Below are 14,900 nucleotides of genomic sequence, written 5' to 3' on the forward strand. Positions count from 1 at the left end.
TCTTCCCGCACCTGCGGCTCTTCTTCCCGCACCTGCAGCTCTTCTTCTTGCACAGCCATCATGGACTGTAGAGGAGAAAGTTCCAAATGTAAATAGAGGAAACAATATCTGCCATGTTTATATTTTAACACGGAGGCAAATGCTTTTGCATATCATATCACTATCAGCCAGTAATGCAAGAGAAAACGAAACAAGAATAGGGCTCTGCAAGGGCTGTTCCAGAGCCCTTGCAACTTGAAGAAGATAATGAAGGGCATTTCATGCAGGTAAGAAGTGTCTCCTCAGTGTTACCAACCCAATTTCTGAAAGAAAAAAGATGGTAAAATACTTAACTCCCAGCCACGTGTGGTGGCTCACGCATGTAATTCCAGCACTTTGGGAGGCTAAGGTGGGTGGATCACCTGAGGTTGAGAGCTCGAGACCAGCCTGACCAACATGGAAAAACTCTGTCTCTACTAAAAATAAAAAATTAGCTGGGCATGGTGGTGCATGCCTATAGTCCCAGCAACTCGAAAGCCTGAAGCACAAGAATCACTTGAACCCTAGAGCTAGAAGTTGCAGTGAGCTGAGACTGCACATAGCACTCCAGCATGGTGGCTCACACCTGTAATCCCAACACTCTGGGAGGCCGAGGCGGGCAGATCAACTGAGGTTGGGAGTTCAAGACCAGCCTGACCAACATGGAGAAACTCCATCTCTACTAAAAATACAAAATTACCTTGGCATGGTGGTGCATGTCTGTAATCCCAGCCACTCGGGAGGCTGAGACAGGAGAATTGCTTGAACCCAGGAGGCAGAGGTTGCAGTGAGCCGAGGTCGCGCCACTGCACTCCAGCCTGGTGCCTGGTGACGGAGTGAGACTCTGTCTCAAAAAAATAAATAAATAAATAAATAAATAAATAAATAAACTTATCTCGGCATAACATTATCTTCAAATTCATCATCTGCATTTCTAATAGGAGATTTTCTTTTAGCTCTTTCGCTTGTGCTCACCAGACAAGGTTTGATAGCAACTATTTGTCACCAGCACAGATGAACCAATTCAAGGAGAGCAATAAACAGGACTATTAAGTTCCCCCAAAGAAAGTCCTTAGAATAAAATATCTCCTCTGGTTGCCACAAGAGTAAGACAATGGTCCATTATATAAAATTCCAATCTAATAAATGATTAAATTTAATGTTGTCTGTTTTCCAAATGTTTTATTTTGTTCAGGCTCTGTTGTGGTGACCAGGGATTGGAAAATGACTGCAAAGAGGCTCTGCGGAACCTGGGGAGGTAAGAAACGTATTCTAAGAGGGGACTGAGGTGATGGCTGCAAAATTCTTTTTTTTTTTTTAATATGTATATATTTTTTAAAGACGAGGTTTCACCATGTTGGTCAGGCTGTTCTTGAACTCTTGACCTCAGGTGATCCACCCACCTTGGCCTCCAAAGTGCTTGGATTACAGGCGTGAGCCACCACGCCCGGCCGATGGCTGCAAAATTCATAATCTACTTAAATTATTCAATTCTACATTTGCGATTAGTGACTGTCATTACAAGTAACTTGTTAAATGAAATTTCTGGTTTCTGGCCGGGCGCGGTGGCTCACGCCTGTAATCCCAGCACTTTGGGAGGCCGAGACGGTTGGATCACGAGGTCAAGAGAGTGAGACCATCCTGGCCAACATGGAGAAACCCGGTCTCTATTAAAAATACAAAAATATTAGCCGGATGTGGTGGCACGCGCCTGGAGTCCCAGCTACAAGGGAGGCTGAAGCGGAGGAATCACTTGAACCAAAGAGAGGGAGGTTGCAGGGAGCCAGGATTGCGCCACTGCACTCCAGCCTCGTGAGAGAGCAAGAATCCGTTGAAAATCAATCAATCAAACAATCAATTCATCAACAAATGCGAGACAGCCTCTAAATCATTATATAGATAGTTAAGGAAATGAATAAATGCAAGCCTGCACACAAATACATAAGTATATAAATAAATGTAGCCAGCCTGGGTTTAAATAAATAAATGAGTAAATGTGAGCCTGCCTCTAAATAATTACATAGTTACACAGATAAATACATAAATCCAAGCCTGCCTCCAAATATATAAATAATTGCTACCTGCTTCTCCATAAGTACATAAGTAAATAAATAAATAAATGTAAGTCTGCCTCTAAATAAATCGATAGATAGATACATAAATCAATAAATAAATAGCCCCACTTGGAGACTCATGCTTTTAATCCCCCATCAACTGGAAGCCTGAGGAGGGTATATTACCTGAGGTCAGGACATCGAGACCAGTCTGGCCAAGATGGCGAAAGAAACCCTGTCTCTATTTAAAAAATAATAAGGTGAAAATAATTAATTAAAAAAAAAAAAAATATATATATATATATATATGTATATACACAAATAAATAAATGCAAGATGGTCTGCCTGCCTCTAAGTAAACAAATAAATAAGTAAGTAAATAAATAAAGGCAGGGTGCAGTGGCTCACGCCTGTAATCCCAGCACTTTTGGAGGCCGAGACAGGCAGATGACGAGGTCAAGAGATCGAGACCATTCTGGCCAACATGGTGAAACCTCGTCTCTACTAAAAATAGAAAAATATTAGCCAGGAGTGGTGGCACGTGCCTGTGGTCCCAGCTACTCGGGAGGCTGAGGCAGAAGAATTGCTTGAACCCAGGAGGTGGAGGCTGCAGTGAGCCAAGACTGCACAACTGCACTCCAGCCTGGTGACAGAGAAGACTCCGTTTTAAATAAATAAGTAAATAAATAATAAATAAATGCGAGCCTGCATCTAAGTTAATAAATGCAAGCCTGCCTCTAAATCATTAAACAGATAGATAAGTAAATAAACAAATGCAAGGCTGCACACTAATACATATGTATATAAATAAAGGTTGCGAGCCTGGGTCTAAATAAATAAATGAGTAAATGTCAGGCTGCCTCTAAATAATTAGATAGCTAGATAGATAAATACATCAATCCAAGCCTGCCTCAAAATACACAAATAAAGTAAATAAATATAGAAATAACTAAATGCCACCTGCTTCTCCGTAAGTATGTCAGTAAATAAATAAATAAATGCAAGTTTGCCTCTAAATAAATCGATTCATACATAGATAAAGAAATCAATAAATAAATAGCCCTGCTTGGTGGCTCATGCTTTTAATCCCCCGCCCATTTGGAGCCTGAGCTGGGCATATCACCTAAGGTGAGGACATTGAGACCAGCCTGGCAAAGGTTCTCTTTAAAAAGAAAACCCTGTCTCTATTTAAAAAAAGTAGTAAGACAAAAATAATGAAATAAATAAATATAGATTTATATATATAAATAAATGCAAGACGGCATGCCTGCCACTAAGTAAATAAATAAGTAATTCAGTAAATAAATAAACAAAGGTGGGTGCAGTGGCTAAAGTCTGTAATCCCAGCACCTTGGGAAGCCAAGTCGGGCGGATCACCTGAGGTCGGGAGTTCAAGACCTGACTGACCAACATGGTGAAACCCTGTCTTCAAAAAACAATAAAAAAAAGAAAAAGAAAAAAAAGGAAATAAGTAAATAAATGCAAGAGTGCCTCTAAATCACTATAGTTAAGAAAATGAATAAATGTAAGCCTGCACACAAATACATAAGTATAAAAATAATGTTGTGAGCCTAAGTCTGAATAAAATAAATGAGTAAACGTGAGCCTGCCTCTAAATAATTAGATAGCTAGCTAGATAAATACATAAATCCAAGCCTGCCTCCAAATATAAAAATAAATAAATAAGTAAATTCGACCTGCTTCCCCATAAATACATCAGCAAACAAATAAATAATGCAAGTCTGCGTCTAAATAAATCAATTAATAGATAGATAAATAAATCCATAAATAAGCAGCCCCACTTGGTGGCTCATGTTTCTAATCCCCCACCCACTGGGAGCCTGAGCCGGCTATATCACCTGAGGTCAGGACATCGAGATCAGCCTGGCCAAGATGGTGAAAGAATCCCTATCTCTATTTAAAAAAACAATAAGGTGAAAATTATTAAATAAATAAATAAAAATATAAATACATAAATGCAAGACAGCCTGCCAGCCTCTAAGTAAATAAATCAGTAATTAGGCAAATAAATAAAGAAAGGCTGGGCGAGATGGCTCAGTCCTGTAATCCCAGCACTTTGGAAGGCCGAGATGGGCGGATCGCAAAGTCAAGAGATCGAGACCATCCTGGCCGACATGGTGAAACCCTGTCTCCACTAAAAATACAAAAATATTAGCCAGGCACGGTGGCACTCGCCTGCGATCCCAGATACTCTGGAGGCTGAGGAGGAAGAATCGCTTGAACTCAGGAGGCGGAGGTTGCAGTAAGCCAAAATTGGGCCAGTGCACTCCAGCCTGGTGACAGAGCAAGACTCCCTCTAAGATAAATAAACAAACAAACAAATTATAAATGAGTAAATAAATGCAAGACTGCCTCTAAATCATTATACAGACAGTTAAGAAAATGAATAAAAGCAAGCCTGCACACAAATACATAAGTATAAAAACAATATTGTGAGCCTGGGTCTAAATTAAGTAAATAAATAAATAAAGGCCGGGTGCAGCGGCTAAAGCCTGTAATCCCAGCACCTTGCTGGGTCACGAGGTCAAGAGATCAAGACCATCCTGGCCGACATGGTGAAACCCCATCTCTACTAAAAATACAAAAATATTAGCCAGGCGCGGTGGCACTCGCCTGTGGTCCCAGATACTCCGGAGGCTAAGGAGGAAGAATCGCTTGAACCCAGGAGGCGGAGGCTGCAGTAAGCCAAGATTGGGCCAGTGCACTCCAGCCTGGTGACAGAGCAAGACTCTGTCTAAAATAAATAAAGAAATTGGCCCGGCGCAGTGGCTCCCACCTGTAATCCAAACACTTTGGAGGCCAAGGCGGGCGGATCACCTGAGGTCCGGAGTTCAAGACCTGACTGACCAACATGGTGAAACCCCGTCTTTAAAAATAAGAAAAAGAAAAAAAGAAAATAAAAAGCAAATAAGTAAATAAACAAATAAGTAAATAAATGCAAGACTGCCTCTAAATCATTATAGTTAGGAAAATGAATAAATGCAAGCCTGCACACAAATACGTAAGTATAAAAATAATGTTGTGAGCCTGGGTCTAAATAAAATAAACGAGTAAACATGAGCCCGCCTCTAAATAATTAGATAGCTAGACAGATAAATACATAAATCTGAGCCTGCCTCCAAATATATAATTAGCCCCGCTTCTCCATAAGTACATCAGCAAATAAATAAATAAATGCAAGTCTGCCTCTAAGTAAATCAATTAATTGATAGATAAATAAATCCATAAATAAGCAGCCCCACTTGGTGTCTCCTGTTTCTAATCCCTCGCCCATTGGGAGCCTGAGCTGGCTATATCACCGGAGGTCATGACATCGAGACCAGCCTGGCCAAGATGGTGAAAGAAACCCTGTCTCTATTTAAAATATAATAAGGTGAAAATAATTAAATAAATAAACACATATATATATACACACACATATATATATAAATGTCAGATGGCCTGCCTACCTCTAAGTAAATAAATAAATAAGTAAGTAAATAAAGAAAAGTAAGTAAGTAAAGAAAGGCCGGGTGTGGTGGCTCATGCCTGTAATCCCAGCACTTTGAGGGGCCGAGACAGGCAGATCACGAGGTCAAGAGGTCAAGACCATTCTGGCCAACATGGTGAAACCTCGTCCCTACTAAAAATACAAAATTATTAGCCAGGCCTGTTGGCACACACCTGTGGTCCCAGCTACTCGGGAGGCTGAGGCGGAAGAATCGCTTGAACCCAGGAGGCGGAAGTTGCAGTGAGCCAAGATTGCACAAAAGCACTCCAGCCTGGTGACACAGCAAGACTCTGTCTAAAATCAATCAATCAATCAATCAATCAATCAATCAGAGCCTGCATCTATGTAAATAAATGCAAGCCTGCCTCTAAATCATTATACAGATAGGTAAGTAAATGAATAAATGCAAGGCTGCACACTAATACGTAAGTATATAAATAAATGTTGCAAGCCTGGGTCTAAACAAATAAATGAGTAAATGTGAGCCTGACTCTAAATAATTAGATAGCTAGATAGATAAATACAGAAATCCAAGCCTGCCTCCAAATATATACATAATTAAATGCCACCTGCTTCTTCATAAGTATGTCAATAAATAAATGCAAGTCTGCCTCTAAATATAACAATTAATAGATAGATACATAAATCAATAAATAAATAGCCCCCCTTGGGGGCTCATGCTTTTAATCCCCCACCAATTGGGAGCCTGAGCCGGGTATATCACCTGAGGTCAGTACATCGATACCAGCCTGGCCAAGATGGTGAAAGAAACCCTGTCTCTATTTTAAAAACAATAAGGTGAAAATAATTAAATAAATATATATATATATATAAATAAATAAATGCAAGATGGCCTGCCTGCTTGTAAGTAAATAAATAAGTAAGTAAGTAAATAAAGGCTGGGCTCAGTGGTTCCCGCCTGTAATCCCATCACTTTGGGAGGCCAAGACAGGCGGATCACAAGGTCAAGAGATTGAGACCATTCTGGTCAACATGGTGAAACGTCGTCTCTACTAAAAATACAAAAATACTAGCCAGGCATGGTGGCAAACACCTGTGGTCTCAACTGCTCGGGAGGCTGAGGCGGAAGTATCGCTTGAACCCAGGAGGCAGACGTTGCAGTGAGCCAAGATTGCACAACTGCACTCCAGCCTGGTGACAGAGCAAGACTCCGTCTAAAACAAATCAATCAATCAATAAATAAATCCGAGCCTGCATCTAAGTAAATCAATGCAAGTCAGTCTCTAAATCATTATATCGATAGATAAGTAAATAAATAAATGCAAGGCTGCACACTAATACATAAGTATATAAATAAATGTTGCGAGCCTGGGTCTAAATAAATAAATGAGTAAATGTCAGGCTGTCTCTAAATAATTAGATAGCTAGATAAATACATCATTCCAAGCCTGCTTCAAAATATATAAATAAATAAATAAGTAAATAAATATAGAAATAACTAAATGCAATCTGCTTCTCCATAATACGTCAGTAAATAAATAAATAAATGCAAGCTTGCCTTTAAATAAATTGATTGGTAGACAGATAAATAAATCAATAAATAAATAGCCCCGCTTGATGGCTCATGATTTTAATCCCCTGCCCATTTGGAGCCTGAGCCAGGTACATCACCTGAGGTCAGGACATAGAGACCAACCTGGCCAAGATGGTGAAAGGAACCCCGTCTCTATTTAAGAAAATAGTAAGGTGAAAATGATTAAATAAATAAATATAGATTTATATAAATTAATAAATGCAACACGGCCTGCCTGCCAACTAAGTAAATAAATAAATAAATAAAGGCCGGGTGCAGTGGCTAAAACCTGTAATCCCAGCACCTTGAGAGGCTAAGATGCGCAGATCACGAGGTCAAGAGATCGAGACCATCCTGGCCGACATGGTGAAACCCCATCTCTACTAAAAATACAAAAATGTTAGCCAGGCACAGTGGCACTCGCCTGTGCTCCCAGATACTCCAGAGGTTGAGGAAGAAGAATCGCTTGAACCCAGAGGGTGGAGGTCACAATAAGCCAAGACTGGGCCAGTGCACTCCAGCCTGGTGACAGAGCAAGACTCCCTCCAAAATAAATAAATAAGTAAGTAAATACATGCGAGACTGCCTCTAAAGTATTATACAGATAGTTAAGAAAATGAATAAATGCAAGCCTGCACACAAACACGTAAGTATAAAAATCATGTTGTGAGCCTGGGTCTAAATAAAACAAATGAGTAAATGTGAGCCTGCCTCTAAATAATTAGATAGCTAGATAGATAAATACATAAATCCAAGCCTGCCTCCAAATATATAAATAAATAAATAAATAAGTAAATTCGACCTGCTTCTCCATAAGTACATCAGCAAATAAATAAATAAATAAATGCAAGTCTCCCTCTAAATAGATCGATTAATAGATAGGTAAATAAATCAGTAACTAAGCAACCCCTCTGGTGGCTCATGTTTTTAATGCCCCGCCCATTGGGAGCCTGAGCCGGCTATATTACCTGAGGTCAGGACATCAAGACCAGCCTGGCCAAGATGGTGAAAGAATCCCTGTCTCTATTTAAAAAAATAATAAGATGAAAATAATTAAATAAATAAATAAAAATATAAATAAATAAAAGCAAGCCGGCCTTCCTGCCTCTAAGGAAATAAATCAATAATTATGTAAATAAATAAATAAAGGCCGGGCGAGATGGCTCAGTCCTGTAATCCCAGCACTTTGGGAGGCCGAGATGGTTGGATCACGAGGTCAAGAGATTGAGACCATTCTGTCCAACATGGAGAAACCCAGTCTAAAAATACAAAAATATTAGCTGGGTGTGGTGGCACGCACCTGGGTTCCCAGCTACAAGGGAGGCCGAGGCGGAAGAATCGCTTGAACCGCTTTGGAGGAGGTTGCAGTGAGCCAGGATTGTGCCACTGCACTCCAGTCTGGTGAGAGCAAGAATCTGTCTAAAATTAATCAATCAATCAATCAATCCATCAAGAAATGCGAGACAGCCTCTAAATCATTATATACATAGTTAAGAAAATGAATAAATGCAAGCCTGCATAAATCCAAGCCTGTCTCAAAATATACAAATAAATAAGTAAATAAATATAAATACAAACGTTAGCCAGGCATGGTGGCATGGCCCTGTAATCCCAGCTACTGAGGAGGCTGAGACAGGAGAATCACTTGAACCTGGGAGGCAGTGGTTGCAGTAAGCCGAGATTGTGCCACCAGTTTCCAGCGTCGGCAAAATAGCAAGACTCCATCTCAAAAAAACCCCAAACTTATCCGGAACCTCTGTCTCTATTTCTAATAAATTGCTTTTCTGAAAAAAAAAAAAAAAGTCACAAAATCAACTGGTCCTATCATACCTTACGTCTGCCTTCATTTTCCTGGTACAAAGAAAACATTGTTAAAGCCCAACAATAAATTAGAAAACTGCTGAATAGTAAAAAATAAATGAAAAGGCACTAAAGAAGATGGCTGATCATTAGCAGCTCAGGCTCGTAGCTCCCAGTGAAAGCACAGAGAACGAGAGGACGCCACACTTTCAGACGAGTTTTTGTTGCTCATGGACCAAGAGATTCCCAGCAGAGGAGCCCCACGGGTAGCCAGGGCGACTCTTGTGGCCGGCGCGGCGGTTTTGCTCACACCTCAGCGCAGTAGTTCTTGGTGTAGAGTCCGGAGATTCCCGGGCAGAAAAGCACCATCAATCTTAACACCGCTGTTTTGGCCGGCGCAGTGGATTGCTTAGATTTTGGCGCTGGAAATCAACAAGTTGGACGTCCACTCAGAGACCTAGTTAGAAAGTCGGTAATTACAAAGACGACAGAGGGATAAATACATAATGAAGGGAAGAAATCAGCCTAAAAAGGCAGAGAATACTCAAAATCAGAATGCCTCTCCCTCTACAGGGGATCACAATTCCTCATCAGTTAATGGAACAAGGATTAATGGAGAACGAGTGTGTTCCAATAACAGAAGCAGGTTTCAAAAGGTGCGTGATAAGAAACTTCTGTGAATTAAAAGAACTTGTTCTAACCCAATGCAAAGAAACTAAGAACCTTGAAAGAAGATTTGATGAAATGTTAACGAGAATGGACAATTTAGAGAGGAATATAAGTGAATTGATGGAGCTGAAAAACACAACACGAGAACTTCACGAAGTATGCACAAGTTTAAACAGTCGAATTGATCAAGCAGAAGAAAGGATATCAGATGTCGAGGACCAGCTTAGTGAAATGAAACGAGAAGACAAGAATGGAGAAAAAAGGATAAAAAGGAATGAGCAAAGTCTCCAGGAAATATGGGACTATGTGAAAAGACCTAATTTACGTTTGATAGGAGTACCTGAATGTGATGAAGAGAATGAATCCAAGTTGGAAAATACTCTTCAGGATATCATTCAGGAAAACTTTTCCAACCTAGCAAGGCAGGGTAATATTCAACTTATTCAATTTTCATCTTATTATTTTTTTAAATAGAGACAGGGATTCTTTCACCATCTTGGCCAGGCTGGTCTTGATGTCCTGACCTCAGGTAATATAGCCGGCTCAGGCTCCCAATGGGCGGGGCATTAAAAACATGAGCCACCAGAGGGGTTGCTTAGTTATTGATTTATTTATCTAATATTCAACGCCAGGTAATACAGAGACCACCACAAAGATATTCTTCAAGAAGACCAACCCCAAGGCACATAATCGCCAGATTTATTAGGGTTGAAATGAAGGAGAAAATACTAAGGGCAGCCAGAGAGAAAGGTCAGGTTACCCACAAAGGGAAACCTATCAGACTTACAGCAGATCTCTCAGCAGAAATCCCACAAGCCAGAAAAGAGTGGGGGCCAATATTTAACATCCTTAAAGAAAAGAACTTTCAACCCAGAATTTCATATCCAGCCAAACTAAGCTTTACAAACGAAGGAAAAATTAAATCTTTTGCAAACAAACAGGCACTTAGAGACTTCGCCACCACCAGGCCTGCTTTACAAGAGCTTCTGAAAGAAGCACTATATATAAAGGAACAACCAATATCAGCCTTTCCAAAAATATATCAAAAAGCAAAGAGCATTAATACAATGAAAAGTTTACACCAACTAATGGGCAACATACAGCTAGCATCAAATGGCAGTATTAAACTTACATAAATTCTAATTGGATAAAAAGCCAAAACCCATGGGTATGCTGCATCCAGACCCATCTCACATGCAACGATACACAAAGACTCAAAACAAAGAGGAGGAGGAAGATTTACCAACCAAACAAGAGAGTAAAAATAAACAAATAAATAAAATGCAAGAGATGCAATTCTCGCCTCTGATAAAGTAGACTTTAAAGCAACAAAGATCAAAAGAGGCAAAGAAGGACATTACATAATGGCAAAAGGATCAATGTAACAAGAAGAGCTAACAATTCTATAGATCAACAAGACAGAAAATTAACAAGGACATCCAGGACTTGAACTCAGACCCGGAACAAGTAAACTTCATAAACATTTACAGAACTCTCCACTTCAAATACACAAAATATACATTACCACCTCACACCTATTCCAAAAGTGACTACATAATTGGAAGTAAATCACTCCTCAGTAATCACATAGCATTTCATAGGTTTAAATGAAATATTGGTTGGCTGCTTGTTTGTTATTTTCTTCCCTTATTCCTTCCTGTCTACATCATTAAGTATAATTATTGGTATAAAAGAGGTTTTCAATACCCATTACTAAACTGCATTCTAGCCTGGGCAAGAAAGCAATACTCCCATTCTCTCTCTCTCTTTCTCTTCCTTTTTCTTCCTCTTCTTCATTCTTTTTTTCTTTCTTCAAAAAAAAAAAAAAGAAAAAGAAAAAGAAACATGGCCCTGTCAACACTTTAATTTGAGCCATGTTAGACCTAATTTCAGACTTCTGATCTCTAGAACTATAAAATCATAAGTCTGTGTTTTTTTAGCCACTGTTTGTGATAATTTGTTAGAGAAGCAACAGGAAACTAACACATTCCTGCTGCATCCTTGATCTGGATTTCTTCTTCCTTCTACTCCATCTATCCAAAATCCACCCAGGCTTAATACAATCTTTAGGTGTATTGGGTGCTTATCATATGCAAAACATCTGGCTAGATACCAGTAGATAAAGAATGCAAGATACAAAGATGAACAAGAGACCTGCTCCCAACTTCAAAAGAGCTCCAAGTCTGGGGCAAGGGAGGCAAAAAAAAAAAAGGTGCTAAAATAGAAGGCAAAATGAGGAAAAGAAATGAAAGGAATATAAAATGATCCAGAGAGGTATCATATATATGAACAAAAATCAAGAGGTAGAACAAAATGTATTCATCATGATGGCTCTCGGTGGTCTCAGGGTGATATTAGCCATCCGAATTAATATATTTTCTTCAATGATATTAAATAAATATCAGTGCCCTTTATAGCCCGACTTTTTTTTTTTTTTTTTTAGGAGACGGAGTTTCGCTCTTGTTACCCAGGCTGGAGTGCAATGGCGCGATCTCGGCTCACCGCAACCTCCACCTCCTGGGTTAAGGCAATTCTCCTGCCTCAGCCTCCTGAGTAGCTGGGATTACAGGCACGCGCCACCATGCCCAGCTAATTTTTTGTATTTTCAGTAGAGACGGGGTTTCGCCGTGTTGACCAAGATGGTCTCGATCTCTTGACCTCGTGATCCACCCGCCTCGGCCTCCCAAAGTGCTGGGATTACAGGCGTGAGCCACCGCGCCCGGCTTTTTTTTTTTTTTTTTGGAGACAGACAGTCTCTCTGTCACCAGGCTGGAGCGCAGTGGCGCGATCTTGTCTCACTGCAACCTCCGCCTCCTGGGTTCAAGTGATTCTCTTGCCTCAGCCTTCCAAGTAGCTGGGACTACCTGCGCACACTACCATGCCCTGCGAATTTTTGTATTTTCGGTAGAGATAGGGTGTAGCCTTACTTTTATAATAGAACAGCCTTTAATAGGACATGGATCACAAAAGGAAAGGAACACACATTGAGTGCTGACTATATGCAAGGCATTGTTTTAGACACCAAAGCGCTGTTCTCATTTAATCTCTGCAATCACTGTGTGAAACAGGCACTATTCCTGACTTAAGATTTTGACACTGAGGCTCAGAGCAATCCATAAAACAAATGACGACATGGGTAGCCCCAGTAATTGTCCCTGTTTTTTATCCCCTGTTCAGTATCATAAGCATCTACACTTCAGGAATAAAAAAAGGCATAAAAAGAACACAATAGTTAAACAAATAAAAATTTCAACAAAGAATAAAAGGAAAAAATAGCCATTCTCTTACCTCTCTGGATGGGCATGGAACTTCACCAGACTGCTAGAGAGCTGTCTCTTTGCCTCTAAGTCCTCACTGAGCTGACTCTGTTCATCTACTAGTCCTTCTAGCATCAGCAGCAACTGAGGAAAGAAGAGAGAAGAAGCAATACACAAATGGCACAGTGAGACATGAAGCCACAGTTCATCCTGAGAAACAAGAAAATGCATTAGCATGTACTATGACTTAAAAAGCCCGCTATCTTAGTTTTAAGTTTTTGATAGTATTTTATAGTTTTCCCAAGAAGCAAGAAAATGCATTAGCATGTACTATGACTTAAAAAGTCCGCTATCTTAGTACTTAAGCTTTTGATAGTTTTGTATAGTTTTCAAATCAATGTCATATTCACTATCTTTTTAATCTTTAAAACCCTGTAAGGTGGAATTCAAACATGGGAGCAAAAAGAAGAAAAAGGAGAGAGAACCTGGAAGCTCAGGAAAGCAGCTAAGAGAAAGGAGTAAGAGGGAAACGGGACAGGCAAGAGGGAAACATATATAATAGGAGTTATCAGTATTCTTCATTCATTCAATAAATATTTATTGAGCACCTTCTATGGGAAAGACTCTGTTCCAGATTCTAAGGGAAAGCCTACTATCTAGTGGAGGAAAAAAACATTCATTAATCATAGACGTGTGCCATTGTGAGTGTAATAGTGCTATAAAGATAACAAGCTATGACAATGTATAACCAACAGAGAGCTGTTTAAAGTAGAGCTGAAAGCCTGAGTAGTTAGTGAGAGAGATGCTAATGGAGACAGGGAGTACAGGCAAATAAGTCTGTTGGAAAAGAAAGGTTAAACGGGGCTGTAGCTATAAAGTTGGGGCAAAGGCAGGGGTTTCTTTCTCTTTTTTTAGACTGGGAGAGATGTGAACATGGTTAAATGCAGATAGAGGAGAAAGATTCAGTTGAGAGGGAGATGACTTAGGTATGAGTGTGAGGGATAACTATTGCTATGTGTCCAAAAGAACTGCTGCTCTTTACAGAACCACACGTCAGAAAGAGGCATCTATAGCTGCTACCGATCAAAGTAGGAAACTTTAGAGCAGTTTCCCGATGAAATACCATTTATGAAAAACCAATACCATGGTTTATTTCACAGTAGAAAAACAAGGTTTGTGCCGGGTGTGGTGGTATGCACCTGCAGCTCCAGCTACTCAGGAGGCTGAGGCAGGAAGATGCCTTGAGCCCCAGAGTTTGAGGCTGCAGTGAGCCATGGTCGTACCACTGCACTCGAGCTTGGGTGACACAGTGAGACTCCGTGTGTGTGTGTGTGTGTGTGTGTGTGTGTGCGCGCGTAGAGAGAGAGAGACATTGAGAGTGAGAGTGTGAGAGTGAGAGAGTGAGAGTGAGAGAGTGAGAGAGAGAGAGAGAGAGTGAGAGTCTATATTCCAGTGACTTACCTGTTGTCTTTGGTTTCCTCAAATTTCTTGACCTAGGATTCTACTGAAGCAACTGTTTCCCAAAGAAGTAATACTTTCTGGGTCAGGCGTTCCACAGCTGATATGTCTTCAGGATAACCAGTTGTATTTGCAGGTCCTAGAAGTCAAAAAGTAAGTGTAAACATGAAAATAGTAATAAAAGTATTATTCAGTTGACAAGCAGAGAACAAATGTTCTTGAGACAGTCCGCCTATACTTTCAAGTGGGATATTGATAAGCACTGGGCAAGGGATTCAATGTGTGCATAGTGTCTGAAGATGCCCTACAGGTAATCTGAGATGTGAACATTTCCAATGATCTGTAAAAAGTTTTGAAGGACCTTTATGAGGTCTTCATTAATCTGTATTTTCCTGGTGAGAGGCTCCATATCAGCAGCCTGCACCTGCGGCTCCTCTTCCGCACTTGCGGCTCCTCTGCACCTGCGGCTCTTCTTCCGCACCTGTGGCTCCTCTTCCCGAACCTGCGGCTCCTCTTCCGCACCTGCGGCTCTTCCTCTTGCACCTGTGGCTCTTCTTCCACACCTGCGGCTCTTCTTCCTGCACCTGCGGCTCTTCTTC

The 14,900-nt window shown here is 40.4% G+C and overlaps 1 long non-coding RNA gene across 1 annotated transcript; it reads right to left on the reverse strand.

Moving 5' to 3' along the window:
- Positions 1–14: 14 nt before the first annotated feature.
- LOC135272254 (uncharacterized) lies at positions 15–14,892 on the reverse strand. Its single transcript, XR_010340359.1, has 4 exons — positions 14,783–14,892; positions 14,305–14,440; positions 12,875–12,987; positions 15–65 (listed from the first exon to the last, which is right to left on the reverse strand). It is a non-coding gene; the product is annotated as an uncharacterized LOC135272254 (long non-coding RNA).
- Positions 14,893–14,900: the final 8 nt, after the last annotated feature.

Source organism: Aotus nancymaae, unplaced genomic scaffold (assembly GCF_030222135.1).
Source record: "Aotus nancymaae isolate 86718 unplaced genomic scaffold, 86718_ANA_hifiasm-v0.15.2.pri h1tg000108l, whole genome shotgun sequence".
NCBI lineage: Eukaryota > Metazoa > Chordata > Mammalia > Primates > Aotidae > Aotus > Aotus nancymaae.